Here is a 16459-nt window from a genome sequence, read left to right as displayed (position 1 = left end):
CTCCCCTGCTCCTCCCAGGACTCACTTGCCCATCATCTGCTCAAGTTCACACATCTGTGGCCCTTCAGCCCCCTGCATCTCCCAGGCAGGTCTCCACCTGGAAATACAAAAGGCATTTCAATTTCAGGTCAGACTGTCTAGGTGATATTTCCATGCATTTCTACAGAATTAAAGAAGCTAACAGACAAAAAGCCCAGATAGAGCCATATTAGTCAGGCTGATTGGTTCTACCAAGTTAGATCAATAGTAATTATGAACAAATGGACCAAGTGACCAAAGCCTGAGGCTGAGGATACCACTTTTTGAGATGTGGTTTCTTTTCACTGTACTACCCATAGAACTGGAGCACTCTGATAGAAGTATCTGCATTTGTAGAAGCCTCAGAAGCATCTGACCCGCTAGTAAGTGTGTATTAGAGAAATGAAGGTAGTTCTAAATTAAACTATGTCAACAGAAAAGTAGTTGATAGAATCCCTCAGGCTGAAAGAGAACTCAAGGCATTTCATAACAAGAACATTGAACCTCTAGAACAAGTGAACCTTTAAATATTATTACTGCACCGTGAGTTTACAAGAGTGGATTAGGACTATTTCTCCAGAAAAATGTGTCTATTTTATGTCTGTTTCACTTCAGGATTAGCCTTTATTAGTACTGCTCTGCAACTGCTAGCACTAAGAATTTAACCCAGTTTTTGTGCCAACAGGTTGTTTTACCCTAACTTTCACTACAGGTTTTCAGTTTAGTATAAAGTGGTTACAGGGGAAACTGTTTCCGAGTTTGGCCATTTGACCAGCAGCCTCTGATATGGAGAAATAGTGTGAAATGGGGACGCTTAACACCGACTGTGATTGTATATGTCTGCCCAGGAATGTGGGTATGGTGACTGGTCATGGGTGCGGTGTCTGGTCACATAGGCACACAGCTCTGAGGAGACAACTACAGTTTTTGAGGAGACGCCTGCCCCTCTTCCTCTAACAAAGGGGAGACGAGGAGACGCCTGCCCTTCTTCCTCTAACAAAAGTGGGGATGGGGAGACACCTGCCCTACTTCCTCTAACAAAGGGGCTATTTAAAAAAGAATGAGAAAAGGATGAGAGATATTCCAATGCTATCTAGAGGGAGGGAGTGCTAAGTCTCCTTGCTGGAGAAGATGGGATGGTCACAAGGACATGAATCACCACTCCTTGCTGGAGAAGATCGGATGGTCACAGATGGTCACAAGAACATGAATCACCTACAAACCTGCAAGACCACCACATTCCAGGAAACAGACTGATAAGCTAAATTAACATACGAAGCGGGGTTTAGGTAACGAATATGTATAGGCGTTAATTGAATATTCATTTGTTTCATTGTATAAATGTGGGATGGTTCGTCACTTCGGGTATGCACGCTTGTGGAGGAGCGATCCCCCGTGCATCTGCGCGCAATAAACATACCTACTTTATAACTTTCGAGTTATAGAGTCTAATTCTGCACGTCAGCCTCAAAAAGACTGACTGAATTTTGCTTTTTACAACTGAGAAAATTAAGAACAGGAACCAGTTTGTTCTCACACCCCCACCCCCACCCCCCTTTCATCCCATGATACATTGACACTTTGCAGCGTTGGATCAACATTTTTGGAGACCTTTAGCGTTAATCCATTGGGGACAGTATTGGGCTACTGGACAACCAATGCAAATATTAATAAACCAAGAGAAATCCTTAGATTTGATTTGTTGAGGGTCATTTGTACATACGAGCTACATCTCCAAAATGTGCTTTATTCTACCAGACAGCTTCCCTGCAGTTAGTGAAACCCTTGCCTAGAATGGTTGCTTTACATAACTGATCTATTAAAACATGGAATGTGCGGCGAATGAAGAGATGGGACGCAGCTTGATGCAAGCAAGTTGCCGATTTATTGTACACAATCATGAGTTTATACATGTTTTCAGAAGCTGCGTGCTTTAAACAGATTGGTTCTTTAAGCTAAGAATTACATACTAGGCAATCCCCGATTGGTGGTTAACTACCATCAATTAACAGCAAGGTGTTACCTTTCCTTGGTGCCATCCTTGGCTCCATCCGTCTCCCACTCCCCTGTGCTCTGTAAACATGCCTCATCATGTTAATTGTTGTCTAGACAAGCTCGAGCACATTCCCCTCAGCTGATTGCCACGCATGGTCCTAGTTTCCAGCCCGCTCCTGCAGGAATGCCTGTAGAGTTGTGGCACTGCATGACATCTACACGGGACGTGCTTCAAAAGCTACGACCAGGGAGCCTCCTGGCTTCTCAGCAATGCAAGCTCGGGTCAGGTCCTCTGGCCCATTTGCTTGGGATTCATGCTTTATGCCTTAAAAAAGAGGCAAAACACTCAATGTGGTATTCCAGCATGCTAGTAATCAATCAAATGTACTTGGTAGTAACATTAGAAGAGGCAATCAGGTCACCAAGCAGGTAAGCCCTGCCTTGGCTTAGGCATTTGGATGGTTTTCTCTGACGTGTGTCAGAGCAGACATCTGGCTACACGCCAAATAGCAATGTAGAAATACCGGGGAGAACGTTTTCACTACATCCGTGCTCAGACTGTTCCCCTTTTCACTGCAGGCTCTCTCAGGAGCGCATCTCTCCTTTCTAGGGCTACCCTGGGTATGGCGGGTGAGGAAGCTACACGCAGGCAGGCTCCAATGGCTGACTCAGCTCCCGCTGGCTCTGGAGAGGTGGGTGAAAGTATCAGAGTGAGAATCTGGGCTGTAGAGACCAGAAAGGCTTTGCTGCTCCAAGGGGTCAACAATGGATTCTTTTTTTGGAGATCAGGGAGCCCAACCCAAGCCCATCTGATGTGGAGAAAAGCTGAATTTCTTCAGGATTTCTTTTTAACTTCCACCTGTGCAGCACAGCCTCCCTGGCTAGTTCCAGTCCACTGGCCAGCTGTCGTGTGAAGGCTGGCACTGCTGCACAACAATCCTGTCTGTCTTGCAGGCTGCAAGATTTTGGCCCAGTGCAGCAGGAGGAACTGAAGGGGGTCAGTGCTCTCTGGCTACAAGCCACGCCGACTGAGCATGAAATCTCTGAATGCTGCAGCAACATGTTTACTCCTTGGTTAACGGTGTCTGACAGGCTGAACAGAACTTTGCTTCTCCACATGGAGATGCAATGCCTTTTGAAATGAGTAATCACAACCACATCTCTAAATCAAGCGCATTGTTAATTACTACTGTTGCACAGGATGTTTGAGATCGTGTCTTTCAACAGACACAGGCTTGAACGTCCTCTGCCACAGCAGCAGCTCTAGAAGGAATCTAATGGTTTCTAGCCTGTACGGTGCAGATGTGCTGCTCTGCATGGCACAGCTATGGTGTCACAGACACTGCAAAACCTGCTCTTGTCCTGCGCACAGTTCTAGTGCCTCTAAAATTCAGTCAGACAGTGTAAGTTTTAACCAGAGCTCATTTGAGCTGCATCACAGGGCATTTCACTTGTGAAGTTCTCATCTCTCACTAGTATCTCAAAAAACCCAGCCATCCACAACCAAAAACCAAAGGCCAATCCAGCATCCAGCTGCTTTGGGAGGTGGCGGGAGCAGCTGACGGGGCTGGAGAGCATTTGCCAGCCGTCAGTGATGCCCTTGCCCTAAGCTGGAGTGGCGAATTTTGATCTAAGTCTGACGTGGTGGCAGTGTGAGGTCAGCAGCTCTGTTGGTACCAGCGCATTGTTGGGGTTGCTAGGTGAGGAATGCAGGGCGCTCAGCTCCGCCCCGGTCAGCTCCGGGGCACATTGGTCTGGCCCTAAAGCCAGCAGAAGGACGTGGGTACATGTTCTCTGGACCCTCGTTTCTGTTTCCTGCCAGGAAGAGGAAATCCATCCCTTTTCACCCTGCAGGTTAGGAATAATCCCTCTGTCCCGATGGGGACCATCCCAAAGTGATGCTGCGTTGTCAGGAGGGAGGGGGCTGGCACCAGCTGTGCTGGGATGGAGCCGGCTGAGGCCGCTGAAATCCCAAACGACCGGGACGGACCTGGGGTAGCGATGCCTGTAGTATCAGCTGGGATCTCGCACGGTGCCCTGGTGTAGAAAGTTGGTCCTGCCGGGGGGGAGGCTGGTTCCAGCTGGCGTTGGCAGCCTGCCCGCCTGCTGGCTCTCTGCTGCTTTGTCTGGGATGCTTGGAGAGGCGGGCAGGGAGAGCTGGGCTGCTGATTGAAACAGCCCTCAACAACCCCCCTGGGGGTTGGAGACGACGTTTTCATTGCACTGTCACCCCCTGGCTGCACCAGTGCAGATTCGGCTGTGAGTGAGTTCGCCGCTGTCGGCTGTGAGAAAGGGAAAGGCTCTGAGGTCTCTCCCTGTGAGCACTGAGGTTTTGAAAAGATGATCTCCTTAGTTTTATTCTTATTTTTGCCTCCTCCCTTTCCAGTCACTCCCTCCGTCCCCAGCCCACAACCTCTTAAAGAGGAAATTCAATGATGTTTACAGTTAAGCGCGGGGATGGGAACTTCTGATAGCCGAGGGCTTGATGCATTGATCACGAGAAAGCGCAGCCTGGCACCTCCTGGGGAGTGCCCCTGCGCAGACGAACTGCCTGACTGCAGCATCGGGGGGGTTGTGAGCCACGTGGAGGTGATGCCCATGGGGGAAACGCACGAGTGGGACAGCGGGGAAGAGGCTGGCTTCCAGACTCGGGACGGGGTTCGGTTAGCGATTAAGAAGAGTGGAGGCAGCAGCATCTTCCTCCGCGTGGGGCTGCACCCTGCCTGCCAGGTCTCAGAGCAGGCAGTACAGTCTCCGTTGTGGCTCCGTGTGTTATGGGTGGAGAACCTGAGCGTGGAGAGGAGGGTGGGAACGGATGCCCGCCAGTTAACAGCAGAGGTGGAAAGAGAAGCACCACATCCAGTGCTCCCTTTGCAAGTCTCGTTTCTTCCTGTGGGCATCTGCTGGGGAGATGAGATGGTTAATGACCATGCTTTTGCTTTTTTTTGGCTTGAACTTAGGCCTTTTCCTGGTGTTTGCATTGCAAGGAGATGGTAGCGTCTTGGTTCTCTGTGTGGCGTCTGTAGCATCATTGCTGGGGTGGTTCTCATCACTGGAGGCTGGGAGCAGCGACCCAGTGGGATGTGGTCACTGTGTGTCCTCCCTGCCAGGCTGGGCAGAGGCCAGCAGTGCCGCAGGGTGCGGGTGGCAAAGGGAGGCGGCCAGGGCTGTTGCAAAGCTGGGGAAAGCTCTCCCGTGCATGCTTTCCCCTTCCAGGGGGGTGTTTTATTCCAAAGCTGAGACCCTGGATGCACTTCCACCTGCACCTGGGTGCAGAGATAAGGCCAGGTGGCCCAGGGAGAGCCCAGGTCTTGGCCAAACTGCACCAGGCAGTCTGGAAACGGGCTCTCTTACTGCCGCAGGGCTGCAGGTATTGCCCAGGGTCGTGCAAAAGCGTCCCATTGGACATGGCATGGGCACTTTGCTCGTGGCTGTCTCTGATTGCATCCCTGGTTTTTTCTTCCCCCTCTTTGGTTCTTCTGGAGCTTGCTGCAGCCAGTGCAAGCAGCCCCTGCGGTGTGGCTGGAGCACCGTGTGCAGGCAGCGCAGCGGAGGAGCGCAAACCTGGGAGGGGGCGGGGGGTGTCAGCAGGTTGCCCACACAACACAGATGGACATAGGAAACTCGCTGCTCACAGAGAGGCCGTTGCGCCTCTTTGTTTTCCCCACTAACTGTTGTTCTGGTGTCTTGCAGGCACAGAAGAATAAGGCAGGATGGATGTCTATGACCCTCAGATGCTGAAGGTTGTGCTCTTTGGAGGTTTGATGCTGGTATCGGCCATCGGGATCTTCCTGGTGTTCACCTTCATGGAGAAGGTCCTCCGTCCTTCTGAGGAAGCCTTGGCCAAGCAAGGCAAAGGGCTTAAGAAGACTCAGCAGAAGGAAAAAGAGAAAAAGAAGAAAGAGGAAGCTGTTGAGAAAAAAAGGAAAAGGAAAGAAAAATCAAGAAAAACCTAATGGACAGGTCCCAGAGGCGCACCAAAGTGCTCCAGTGGTCAGCTCTGTCACCATAAAGAAAAGCAATGTTCTTCCAGCCCATGAGGAGCAGAAGCATAATGGACCTGTCAAGAAGGTGGCTGCATCCAAGAAGAAGAGCGAGCCAGGTAAGGCCAAGTTCCTCTGCATATATCCCCGTCGGGTAAGCCGGCAGAGGGATCGGAGAAGGGCTGGAGTCATCTCGTTCCCTTAGCAAAGAGCTGGAACGAACCTGCCTGGTGAAAGGCAGGAGATGACCTTGCTGCTCTGCATCACTGGCACCGCTGCGTGGAGCGACAGTCCCCCAGCGAGGCTGTGTCACGATGGAGTCCAGCTTCTGATGCCCACCATGTCTCAGCTCCCTGGCTTTAGCAAAGCGTGCCCAGCTCCGTCTGGAATCGCTCAGTGTGATGGAGGGCGGTGGCAGGGCGGCAGGAGCAGTAGCAGAGCCAGGCAGAGGTGGCAGCTGGCTCAGGGAACTCTTGTCTGTGGTGGGCGCCGTCCCCAGCGCTCGTCACGTTGCTTTCAGTTAGAGAGGTATCAAACCTGGCTGTGGAAATCTGGGCGGTTGCTGGCGTGAAATGGCAGTTATGGGGTTGAAGTCAACTGAGGTGATGCTACTCAGCCCTGCCGTTGGCTCGAGCGCTCCCAACCCCTCCTCTCTCCTCCCCAGCACCTGCGGACTCGGATGGGCCCCTCTACCTGCCCTACAAGACGCTTGTGTCCACTGTCAGCAGCACGGTGTTCAGTGAGGGGGAGGCCCAGCAGCTCATCGAGATCCTGACGGAGAAAGCGGGCATTGTCCAGGACACCTGGCACACGGTAGGGCTGCCAGCAGCGTCGTGTCCACCAGGGCTGGGCCAAGCCTCCGGGGGTGCGGAGGGGCGAAGGCAGCCCGTTTTCGGGCAGGCTGTCCCCCGAGGGTCAGCCTTAGAGACGGGAGCTGAATTTTCCCCTGGAGCAGAGGGCAGGACCCTGTGCGTGTGGGGTGGAGGGGTTGGATGCGGAGGTGGTGGTCCCCGCTGATGTGCCACCCTGTGCCGGCAGGCCAAGCAGAAGGGTGACCCTGTCACTGTCCTGAAACGCCAGCTGGAGGAGAAGGAGAAACAGCTCGCCACTAAGCAGGAGGCTGCAGCCGCTGCCAGAAACAAGGTGGAGGAGCTGAGTCAGGTAAGTGCCGCGCAGCCCTCCCGGCACCCCTGGCACAGGCTCTGCGCCTCACGGCTCGCCGTGTGCCTCCCTCTCCCCGCGTCTTACCCGCCCTTGCAGGTGAAGCCCAGGGGTTCTCTGGGCCCTTCATCCATTTGCTGTTTTCTCCCCAAAAAGGGGAGGAGATGCCCACCTGAGCTCCTCTCCAGGGCCTGATCCAGCCCGGGGAGGCACGTGCCCTGTTGGCAGCCGCAGCAGGAGTGGGCTAAAGCCGTGCCCGTAAGAGTATGCAGCTTTCTGCTGCTCTACGGAGGACAGTAAAGCCCTTCTCATCTCTTGGCAGAGCCCCTGAGCTGAGAAGGTGTTGAACAGTCCCTTTTTAAGGAGCCTGATCCTATTTACAGCCCCCTTGCCTGACTCAGCCCCTTGCCTCCACCTCTCGTTGGGTGTTGAAGTCAGAAGGGACCCCCGGCGCGTCGTGCTCAGCACCTCCTGCCCCGCAGCCGCCAGGACCCTGCTGCAGCAGGTCCATCTGCCTGCAGGCAGGAGAGGAGAGGGCGAAGCCACCCTGTGCACTGAGTGCTGCGCTAAACCCCGGCCTGTGCAGGCAGCCCAGGGCAGCGGCACGGCATCACCCAGCCGGCCAAGAGAGCATCCCTGCCTTGGCAGGGGGCGGAGGGGGAGTCTGTGTTGGATTTGTGGGGGTGTTTTCTTTTTTTAGTTTTCCTGCTTTGCCGCAAACTTGATGTGATGATGTTGATCCTGGGGCCGGGGAGGGGAATAAAATTCCAGGCCGTCACTCCTGTCTCTTAGCTGGCCCAATGTGGAACAACAGTGGCATCCAGTGGCCACTGAGCCCAAAGCTTAATGCAGGAGGAAATGTAAGTGCGGACGGTGTAGCTGGGCCTGGGGGCAGCGCCGAAAGGGTTACACTTCTTAAAGTCTTCTGAGCTAGGAGGCCACTTGGTTCGAGTCCCCTTAAAGCAGGGAAGTTCCACTGACTGGGTGGCTTCTCTCCTCCTCGAAGGAGCTGGCGGCCGAGTGGGCCAAGGCGACAACCCTGGAGGGCAAGCTGAAGGAGCAGCTGCTGGCCCGCGAGCAGGAGATGGCAGCGGTGCAGGCACGCATGCAGGCCAGCTACCAGGACCATGTCAGCGAAACGCAGCAGCTGCAGGGCAAGGTGAGCCCCACGCGGTGCTCTGCAGCTTCCTCCGCTGGCTGCCGGCTGGCCCTCGGTGGCAGCTGCCTGGTCTTTTGGAGAAGACCGAGGTGGACGAGGGGACCAGAGCCTCGGGGAGGGGCGAGAGCCCCGCAGTGCTCCTGAGCCGTGGTGCTCACGCTAGAAGAGGGATGTGGGAGCATCCTCACGGGATGCAGCAGCCGCAGGGGCTGTCAGCATCAGCAGACACCTTGCTGTGGCTTCCTTGCCAGTCCCTCTTGCCCATGGAGTGGGCTCCTCAGGGGAGAGCTGAGGGGCTGGCAGCAGCGGCATTAACCCCTGTTGGTCTCTCCCTAGATCCACACCCTGCAGGAGCAGCTGGAGAATGGCCCTGACACGCAGCTGGCTCGCCTGCAGCAGGAGAACTCCATCCTGAGTGATGCCTTCTGCCAGATCAGAAGTCAGATGGAGAGCAAGTAAGACTAGGGGTGGGGGTGGGGGGCAGAGCCTGGGGCCACCCTCTGGCAAGCCCTGGGGGTGGCTGTCCATCATGATTGGCCACCCCCTTTCTTGAGGGTGCTTCTACAGACGCCCCAGCTAAGTGGAGGTAGAGGAGGGAGTGAGGAAGAGATTGCCAAATGGCTTTTATGGGCCTGGCAGGGGAAACAAGGATGCTTTTCCCAAGTGGAAGGGCAGGGGAAGCCCTCTCTGCTTTGGAGTCACCTGTGCTGATGCTAGCGGAGGGGGCAGAGGGGACCAGAAGGCGCTGCAGCATTTCTCCACACTTTGGAGAGCTTGTGCTCACTAACTTCAGAAGAAATGTCGCTGGCTCTTAATGGGAGTGGTGCTGCAGAGAACCGAGACCTGCCTGGTGCATACAGAACAACCAGGAGCTAGGGGAAGAATTTGGCACTCTCTTTTTGTAAAAAGTCTGAAATGGCTGGTGATTAACAGTGGTCAATTAATTACAGAGCAGACTCCAGCTGCTTAGAGTGCTTTCTCCTGTGTCTGGGAACACAGATCCTTGCATCTTCTACTTCATGAGAAAGGAATGTCTCCTGTGATGGAAACGGAGCTTTTGAAATTGACATATCTGCTCCTTCCACCCCATCCCTAAAGGACCAGGCGTGTCCGAGAAGCAGGCCAACACAACCGTTGAGATGTTTCAAGCCCTGTTATCAGGCCCACAGGAGGATGTGTTCCCCCTGGGTAACGCCAGGGATGCTTGACTGGCCTGCGGGCTGCAATAACGCTGCTTCTGTTGGTGCAGGCAAAACGCTGAGGTGGCCAGGTTACAGGAGTGGTGCGGCAAGCTGATGAACGAGCTCTCTGAGAAGTCAGAGGTGCTGCAGCAAGAGAAGCAGCTGAGGAAGAGCTGGAAGATGAAAGTGGCAGCCTTGGAGAAGCAGATGGAGCAGCTGCAGGTCAGGCAAGCGCCTGCTCCCCTCAGGGAGATGGGGCGGGTGGCTGAATTGTGTGGGATCCGTGGGGCTGGCCATGGGGAGAGCTCGGGAGGGGGGAGACGAACGTCTGCATTTGGAAAGCGAGCTGCCTGGCGGACCTTTTCATTGCCTCCTGCCCCCTGTCAGTTTGTCACATGCAACGAACTCTTCTTGCACATCCCCGGCAAAGCCCAGGGGGCACGCTGCCCTGGTGGGAGCCGTTCTCGCTCACCTGTGAAGCTCCCCAGCTGGCTGTGAGGGTGGGGGGGGAAGCCTAGGTGGTGCACCGTGCTGGGTGGTAGCCTCAGATGAGAGAGGAAACCCAGTGGCCCCTGCCAGCGGGTGCTCACAAGGACGTGGGTGCTCCCTCTCGACTCTGAAGCCCTTGGTGCAGGAGGTAGAGCTTGTGGCTTTGTTGTTGTCACCGGGGTGTGGCTGGATTTGGGTTTTTTAGGGGTGTTTAAAGGACACCTCCCAGGTAGAGCCTCTGAGCACGCCGCTGGAGCAGTGGCGCATCGCTGGCTTGTGGCCACCAAGGCTGGTAAGATGCACGGAGACGTCCGGCGCGCAGTGTAGTCCCCAGGAGGAAAAGGTACCTTGGGAAGGGGGTTTGCTGACCAAAGGGTGGTCGCTAGCGATCTTGAGGGCAGATCGAGCAAACCAAGGTTACTGCCAAATCCTATGAAAAGCCCGGAGGCCTCGCAATGGAAAGCAGGGGGCAGGACGGAATAAGGCAGAATCTCACAGTAATAAGTTAAAAAAAGAGGGACCTCATAGCAGAAAGTAAGGGAAACTTTGCATCGGGAAAAAGGAAAACAGGGGAGTAACAAAATCTTAAATAATTCATTACCAATAATCGTTTTTATTATCTGTTACATATTCTGCACAAGGCACTCCAGAAGCAGCCATGGCCCTCACGGAGCCTCCTGGCCAAAAGGCTTCAGTCTTGAGGGCAAAGGCTGAAGAGTGCACGAAAGTGAGAGAGACACAGGGGCAAGCACTTGTCCCACCTTGTAACATCACTTGTCGGCATCTTCTCATCTGACCCCAGGCTGCAAAGGGTTGCAGCTCAGCTTGTAAATGACTGGGTACCATTACAGCGGTATTATCAAGCAAGGAACAACGTTAGAGTAGCAAAAAGACACGGCTTTGCCCTCGGCTGGGGAGGCACACTGGGACAGCCTCCAGTGCCAGACCATTTTTAGCAAAACAATCACAAATACAATTAACTTCTTAGCTGACTTGTCTACAAAGAGGGAAAGGCTCCATACGATAAGCAGCACTCATTATTACTCTGCTGCAGAATTTAGTTCTTCCAGAGGTAATACACTCTGTTTTGCCAGTATCTAACAGCAAACCATGTAACACGAAGATGCAGAGTTAAGGTACCTGTAAATGCACTGGTTTTGTTTCCTGGCTTTTGTGCTTCCCAGGGCTGTCCTGTGTTGTGCAGCTCTGATAATTTCCAATGTTTTTTATATTTGGATATAGTAATTGCTAACACAGAGCCTAAGGCTAGCAATCATAACATCTATTTACAACATGCACACTGGCTGTGTGCACCTGTTCCACCAGCCTCCCATTTGCTTCAAACATGTCAGTCTCCCTGAGGACACGTTCAATGAGAAACCACCCCCCTACCCTGCAGAGCCCTGCTTTACTTGCTGCCAAGCCTCCTGCATCCCCCTGGGCAGATTACTTTTGGAAGGCTGGCCAGGGAATATTTACCAGCTATTGAATCAACAGAGTTCAGCCACATGCCAACATTTCATGCTGTTACCTAAACGGTGTCGGAACTCTCAGAACTCCATCAAAACAGAAGTGGTTTGCACTTTGGTATTAAAAGTTATGTCCAGGCCTGAACACCTCGTTGGGAGCTGGGCCACACAGCAGGCTCCTCTGGGCAAAGATTTCTTTTCTAAGCAGCCGTTATGCAAGTACCAATCTGTGAAAAAATTTTGAAACTCAAAGAGAGAGAACCTTGATTTGACATAGTGCTCTTGCTGCACGTTCCGTAGAAGGGAAGTCACCCACATCTCTAGATCTAACGGAAAGTAGGAAAGAGGCACCAAGTGCCAGGTTCTGCGTGTGGGCTGCGGCAATACCAAGCACAGGCACAGGCTGGGCAGAGAATGGATGGAGAGCAGCCCTGAGGAGAAGGACTGTGGGGTGTTGGTGGATGAGAAGCTCAACTTGGCCCAGCAACGTGTGCTTGCAGCACAGAAAGCCAACCATGCCGTGGGCTACATCCCCAGCAGGGCGAGGGAGGGGATTCTCCCCCTCTGCTCTGCTCTGCTCTGCTCTGCTCTCGTGAGACCCTCCCCGTGCAGTGCTGTGTCTTCTCTGAGGCCCTCAACATAAGAAAGACATGAAGCTGTTGGAGCAAGTCCAGAGGAGACCGTGGAGATGCTCAGAGGGCTGGAGCCCCTCTGCTGTGCAGACAGGCTGAGGGAGTTGGGGTTATTCAGCCTGGAGAAGAAATGGCTCCAGGGAGACCTTAGAGCAGCTCCCAGTACCTGAAGGGACTGACAGGAAAGCTGGAGGGGTGTAGAGGGATTTTTAAAGGACCGAGGACATATGTTACCATTGTCCAGGTTGGACAACCCAGGCCTGTTAGTTGAAGCTGCAGAGCAACTTTAAATTGTCCTTGGAACAAGCAGTGTGAGAAATAAAACAAGCTATGCACGAACAAGAAGCCAGGTGCAGAGCAAGTCCTGGGAACCGCAGAATCGACACAGTCATTGGCACACTCTGATCAGGTGCCTGCAGCATGTGACACGGGTGCCCGCATGGCCAGAGTCTTTTATCCAATCACCTGTGTGTAAAGTCGGGTGGGCGGCCGGTTTAAGTTATAAATACGACCTGTTTGTTTAATAAAGTGAGCACGGCACGTAGCCATATTGGTGTGATTGTCGTGAATTGGCTGACTCTCCACGGGGGACCTTCTTCGCCTGGTGTCACCCGTCTGGAGATGCACCAGGATCCCTGGAGCTCCTGACCCCCCCCAACCCTCCCATCTGTTGCCCTCATCCCCACTCCCAAGCAGTGCAAGTATGTCCCAAAAGGCGTTGCCTCCAGTTAATGGCGAGAGGAGAAAAGAGACCGCTATAAACTTGTAGGATGTGTCAGGGCAGCGACTGTTACAGGCAGGTTTAGAGAAACACGCATGGAGGGGCCCTTGGTACTCTGGAGGCAGAGGGGACTGCACATGCAGGGGGGGATGCCGGGGGAAAATGCTAATGAGTGAGAGGTGGTTAGCAGCAGTCAGAAGCTGCTGATTATCCCACGCTCCAGCTTGTTCTCAGGAGAGCTGGGAAACTCTCTCTTTGATCCTCCTGCATTTCATCTGATAATTGGATGGGGGTTCCAGATGTTACTGCTGAGCATTTCAGAGAGCTGATGGAAAGACATATCTTGAATCAAGGGGCCTTGGACAATCCCAGAGGTATTTTCAGTGCTTTGCTGAAGGAGTGGGACACCATTCACCTTCTTGTCCCTGTTGAGTTATTGCTAGGGTTCATTTGTATTGTCCCCTGAATGGCCTTTTCTTTACCATATACATCCATAAGCTTCCACCCTTTTTTACTCAAGTTTCACAGAGAACAGAGCTGAATCTTTATTTCCTTCTGCTTAGAAGAGCTTTGAATTGGATTGAGTTTGTGTGTCATTGCTGCAGCTCTGTATGACTATTTCAATAAATGGATTTACTGATTTAGTGGCATTTAGTGATAGCGACTGCAGCAGCAAGTCTGAAGATGCCTCCAAGAACACCAATGGAAAGGGAATTTTGAATTTGTCATTGCAAATATGCATGTTGAAAGCCTGATTCTGGCACCTAGATCTTTTCATGAACAGTACATCCAACCAAAGCAAAACACCTTGAAATACAAAGATGTAGGTTTTGTAATAAGTTGCTCATTGATGGGCCACAGATCAAGGTATTAGCAGAAATCAGCTGGGGAAGATTTTTCCTGTCTAGTCCAGGAGGAGACAAATCCAATCCCAAAACGCCTGGTCTCACAGAAGCTCAGTTTACAGACTGTCATTGCAGGTTTCTTTGGATTTCCACAATTTCTCCTGTGGCACAGTACTGGATGAATGGAGAATGACAGAGACTGAGAAAGGTCTGTTGGCTTGAAAAAAAGTTACAACAGTTATCAGCATAGTTAAAGTACTGTAGGTGTAACAGCATGATCTCTATTATTATTCCAAAGAATAATGCCTTTCCCCAGTTGAGTAACACAAATAAGATCAGAAAAGTGCCTCTTTTGGAAAAGCATCCCGAGTGGGAGTTATGCAGTATGAAATGGCTGTATAATTTTAATGGTAAATTTCTTAGTGCAGACAAGCCCCGCTCTTGTAACAGTCCCGGGGCATGTCACAAAAGAGGGCATTAGTGTTACTAAAGGGCCAACAGTCTTCTAGGGAAATGTTTTCCATAATCAGCTATAATGTGAAATTATACAGTGCCTAGATACCATAGTGACATAGATAGATAGATGGGATGTGTCAGCTACTCCCTGTAACAACGTCTTGAAGATCTCTTTATGGATGAAAACACCCAGTCACACACTTATCGTCAAGGCTTGTAGCTCCAGATGGAAGAAAAAGCTGCATTCACCCAGGCATGCACATTCTTGTCTGTTTTACTTGGCGGTTGACCACGGGCACTGCATGGAGCCGTGTCCACTTCCAGGACTGCTGATAAGCAGGAGACTGGGACCCATCATCCCTGTGTTCTCATGAGGCAGAACAAGAGCACAGAGGGGAGAGAGTGTCTCTGTCCTCTGTAAAATGTTGTGTTTGCCTCCTGAGATAAAGGTTAAAATGCACAGAAGAATCCTCAGCAAGGGGTACCAAAGGTAACATCTCTGGTGGTGCTGAGACACCCAGGGAACAGGGATGGGAACCTCTCAGCCCTGAGCCACTCTGGAGTTACGGTTGAGGAGGCAAGTGGTGGAATCTAAAACTGGTTCACACTGCAGAGTCTGTGAACGCACTATGGGTACCACAGTCCTTGACTTCTTGAATACGAGCTCTGCTCTGCAAAGAATATGACAGGAAGCAAATACTGAGGAATTTTCAGTATGGATGGCTGGAAGTTAAACAGACTTCTGTGCTGATCTCCATAATCAAGGGCAGGCTGTCTTGCTCCTGCAGCTGAGATTTGGGGCTGGTTTTATGCATTTTTTTGGGAATCTTTTTTTCTTAGATGATGTGAATCTTCATGTCTGGGCACTGGAGCACAAGCTGTTTCTAGTAGGTCATGCAGATCTCTTTCCCTGCTTTGTCTTGATACAGGCGTTCCAGCTGTTGAAGCCATTTTGGGGCTTTCATGCAGCAGTGGCTGCCATCAGCTCAAAGTGAAGATAAAACTGCACTGCTGAACGGGTCTAAAATGTGCAAAAAAGTGTGGGGCATGCACAAAACTGTATCTTAGTTTGAACGATGTGCTTGCTTGCTTATTTTCCTGCCACCACAATAAGCAGGATGGGGCCTATGCCTGTGCTTGATGAGACTCCTCCAAAGAAACCCCCTTGGTGATTCATTTAGTTTAAACCCCTTTTTCTCTCAGTAGAATTAAGGATCTGGACAGATGTCAGCCGTTTTGGAAAGGACTCCTGAGTTGCTGTCCCAGAGTTGGCCTTACGACTTCTAGTATCTAGAACCTCCTCCTATTGTACCACACCAGACGTCCTGACAGCAACAGCATAGGGTGTTTCTTCTGTGAGGATGGAAGCAAACGGTAGGGGCATATGCAGACTATGAGCATTAGCCATGGGGACCAGGAAACTAAGGGAGTGAAGGGAGGAGAAAGAATGGAGGCTCAGCCCAGAATAAAGTGGATATAACATCCCTAACCAAGCCCATTTACCTGGATTTGCACTGTGTCCTGGACTTCTCAAGGTTGACGCTAATAGGGTCACATTCATGTTACAGAGAGAAATGAGTGGCCTGGTTTGCATTACTGTATTTCATGAAGCAAACTACAAATCTGATCAGAATGAGGTATAAAATTGCAGATGTATATAGCCTCTGTGTGTGTGTGTGTTTATGTGCACGTGTGTACAAACACACAGATTACTTCCAAGAAGCACAATGTATTTGTGGTAGTCTGAAGGTTAATCCAGACTGGGACTTGATTTCCATATTCATTCACTGAGAACCAATACAATCTTTGTAGTAAACAACAAAACCCCCAAATATATTGGAACAATGAGCATTCCTGCAGTCAAATACAGCAAATTCCCTGATGAGTTATGCTAGGTCTACTCTCTCAGGTATTAGCAGGAGAGAGAGGGAGAATCTTGCACTCAAAAACTTAAAGATCCATAAAGATTTTCTTTTTTTTAGCAAGTAATAATTCTTTGGAAATTAAGGCTAATTAAAAGCAATACCATCCCAATAAATGCATTCAGTTACTTTGTCAAGACAATTTTATATTTGTTTCCTATGATGTTGCCATGTGCATCCTAATCAGTGTTTTGCTGTAATTGTAATTAGAGACCATACCTCAGAGGCAGACTCCTTAAAAACTGAATGAAAGTAACAAGCAGTGGGTGGTAATAGAACTGAGTGTCTTCTGCATATTTACAATGGATTAGGCTTTTTTATTTGAGGGTCAGTGCAGCCTTAACCTATATGCAGTGGTTTATGGCTAATGCCAGCATTGCTTCTGGGTGCAAAGCATGTGTGAGAAATTTCTGCATGCTTGATGTACT

Source organism: Falco punctatus, assembly GCF_963210335.1.
Source record: "Falco punctatus genome assembly, contig: scaffold_23, whole genome shotgun sequence".
NCBI classification, from domain to species: domain Eukaryota; kingdom Metazoa; phylum Chordata; class Aves; order Falconiformes; family Falconidae; genus Falco; species Falco punctatus.
Note: the sequence above shows the minus strand (reverse complement) of the source record.